The 3,555-nt window shown below is 30.9% G+C and overlaps 1 long non-coding RNA gene across 1 annotated transcript; it reads left to right on the top strand.

The window, feature by feature from the left end:
• The first annotated feature begins 2,831 nt into the window (after nucleotides 1-2,831).
• LOC120069612 lies at nucleotides 2,832-3,414 on the top strand. Its single transcript, XR_005479594.1, has 2 exons — nucleotides 2,832-3,134; nucleotides 3,230-3,414. It is a non-coding gene; the product is annotated as an uncharacterized LOC120069612 (long non-coding RNA).
• Nucleotides 3,415-3,555: the final 141 nt, after the last annotated feature.

The raw sequence follows: 3,555 nt of genomic DNA, 5'->3' as shown, positions 1-3,555 counted from the left end.
GTTGATTGTTGTTAGATATATTGTTGATACACTCATGTTTTACTTTAAGTGCTTATTAATTGATGGTTAATATACTCATGTCTTACTATATCTAATATATTGTTGATACACTTTGAATATTTGATATTCTTGTTTGATATGTACTGATATATTTTAGACACACTATTGATAGAGGGATTTCCAAAAATAAAAAAAAATAATGGAAATTATTTACACAAAATAGAAAAATTTAATCTTCTTTGATAGAGGTTTATAGAAGTCTATCAGTATCATTGATACCATGTGATAGACGCTGATAGAAGTCCATCAGTGTCTACCAATGTTTTTTTTTTTTTGTTATTCCTGTAAATGTTTGACATTTTGTCTATTTGTGAAAATTTTCCTTATTGATGTACTGGAAAATTGTTTTATATCTGAATATATAGTATTGATATAATTTAAAGTTGATTACTATGTGATATATTATTGATATTTTTTTAAGTTATTTGATATATATTGATACCCTTAAAACTTTTTTATATGTAATATATTTGAAACTGTATTTATATATTGGTTTGGTTATTAGTCATAGTGTATCCATTTATACAATTGATCTACTCTAAATTTGGTGTATTAGTTTATAGAACAAAACATAACTTAAATTAGAGGAAAAAAAATCTCACTAATCAAACAAAAAATAAACGGGATAAAAATGAAACACAAACATCGATCTTAATTAAACAAAAAAATCAGAACAAAAAAGAATCGGACAAAATCAAACACAATTTATATATATATATATATATATATGAAGAAAATGAGAAAAAGATGGCATGAGGATAAAATTGTGAAATATGGACTTCATGATGATTAAGAGAAGAGAGAAATTGAAAGGTTGAAAATAAGATGTGATGAATGGATGAGATATAATATATAATGAAGAAATATTTAGAAGCGAAAAAATGGCATTGGTGAAAAAAAGGGAAACACATCAAGATGAACTAAAAAACGATAACATTGAAATAATAAAGAAATAAAACGAATCTACCTTTTGATTGCTATATTTGCAAAGTTAAAAAACTGGTGCTAAAATTTTAGATATGCTAATTCCTTTTGCTATCTATTACAATTTCCCATTTTTATAACACAAACAAAAGGGAGAGAATGGTTGTGGGATGATTTGTTCTCTGAGAATCTGTTTCTTAAAGTACTACCATTACTTTCTTCTATTTGCTGGTTCAGGATGTACTGGGTGATTCGATTTGATTTATATTTGCTAGTTTGAGGATGTGATGGGTCTTCTGGTTTGATTTGTTGTCATGGTTTTCTATCTGATGGTTTGTGTGGTCGTGGTGATTATTATGATATGATTTGGAGTTCTTTTTTTCGTTGCTGCATTATGTGTTTTAGTTTGTTTTACCTTAATAAATAACCAAAATGGAAGTTTGTTACTGCATTATGATCAACTGATTTTGTTTCATGCAAAATGTTTTGTAATTTGTCTTGTTAGATATCAAACATCTTGTTTCGTACTACAGATTTTGCCTGGAAATATTTTCCTTATTTGTTAAAGTGTGTGATGCAAATTCGCAGGAGCTGCTTTCCTCTTTCTTGTTGAGAAGATTATTTCCATCCTCGATTATCTTCTCAAGATTGTGCCATTTATACAATGTGGTTTTGTCACTTTTAGGATTAGCCTCTTGGAATAAGATGGTGGTGTTGTGTTTTACTGAAAATGTTCCCATCGAGTTTTTCATATATTGTTAGTGAATTGTGTGGACCTCACTGAGGGTGTTGTCAATAGTCATTTAGACTAGACTAAAGTGTTTACAACCATCGTCAATTACTGTAAGTGAAAAAGACTGTATCTCGCACCTAGGAGGAGCCTAAGTTCTTTTATATTGATGAGATCTCATACTTAGCTTGCAAGAAACTGATTCACAAAGGTGAGAGACAATCATGTTTAAGGGGAACCTAAGTATGTCTATTTGTGAAGTAAGGAGATCTCAAATATAGGGGAACCTAAGTTGAAATTAGAATATGTTGTACGTGAATTACCATAAAGGAAGTCAATTAAATAAATACTTTGTTGTCATTGTTTAATTCTTTTGATAATAAAGTTTCTCTCCATTGGGCAAATGATCTCTACGTAGGTGATATTATTTTATAACATCATGTTTAACTTGTGCATTTTCTATGTTAAATTCACTTTGAAATTTCAGGCTAACAATGAGTTGTATTAAATTTGATATATTTTGTTTTAAAATATATTATTTTCGTTAATCCAAAGATTTTGAAAATTTATCACTAGTCTTTCTAGTCTCAATTGCCTCAAATCAATTTCATTTTTGCAAGAGATGACAACACATTGCACTTTTATAGAATCAATAAGAAATAATCAAACAAAAACTACCATGACTTTTACAAGAGGGAAAATACTTAGGTGCATCCGACTTATATCTATCTTTGTGCAACTCATCCAAATGTGTATCACAAGTTGCCATGTGACAAACCTTTCTTTCTTTTTTTTTTTTTTTTTTTAAAGATGGATAAATTTTTTAATATCTTTTTCTTTTATTGTTGAAAGGGATGCATGGAGAAGTTGCAGATAAGTACCTTAAAAAGAGAATTAATTTTCAAGTATTTAGAAAAATATCCTTACCAATAAAATAGAACTTACCATAGGTAGGTAATGAGCATCCAATCATGCATGTATTGGATATATGCTTACTAATGCAGGGAACTAAAAAAAGTACGCTAAGCAGAGTATCTGATGCATATAGGTAAGCCATGAAGTTGTCCTCTACTTGAGTTATTCCATTCCCCTCGCCCATGATGTCTGTCACTTGCAGTTCAAATTCCTTTGCCACGGTCCGAGCCTCGATACTCAAAACTTGCCTCTATATAAGAGCATTGAGACCCAGCAATTCATTCAGCATAGTCTTTAGATACTTGCAATATCTCTTCAGTAAGTTGGTTCCAGGAGCTCATCCATGGGGTCTTTGAAGGCTGAAAAACCTGCAATGGGAGCTCAACAAGTTGGGCAATCTAAGAAGGAAGCTAAGCCTAGCGATGCTGCACCGAAAGCTTCGGCGTCAAAGTCCAATTCAGCCTCGAAGAATCCTGCACAAAGATCTCAAGAGGTCCCTAAAAAGGTACACACTAGTTAACTGTTTTATGATTTTAATTTTTAAACATGTTTTGAGTTTATGTATAATGTAATCATATTCTCTCATCCTTGGTTGTGTAGAGGAAAGGGCGCAAGTCCGCTGCAAAGAACTAAACGAAAAAAGGCTGTTTCCATTTGCTTGCACGATGAGCTAAGGCAAATCACCATTCTATGTTAATCTACTTTGTTGTGTATATCTTTGTATTTTAATCAGTGTGACAAGAGTGGAGCTCTCATATCTGAAATAAAAAATATGTTTCACTTAACTAGCCATAAGCAGTAGAAACTCAAGTGCAGGTCAACACGACAAAAATTATCAACCAATGGCTATGATATAATAATTCTTATTATGTTCTAAATCAATAAATATGTATACATATATTTGGCTATACACACACAGAGCACCA

Source organism: Benincasa hispida, unplaced genomic scaffold (assembly GCF_009727055.1).
Source record: "Benincasa hispida cultivar B227 unplaced genomic scaffold, ASM972705v1 Contig514, whole genome shotgun sequence".
Lineage (NCBI taxonomy): Eukaryota > Viridiplantae > Streptophyta > Magnoliopsida > Cucurbitales > Cucurbitaceae > Benincasa > Benincasa hispida.
Note: the sequence above shows the minus strand (reverse complement) of the source record. Positions and strands in the feature narration are given on the sequence as shown.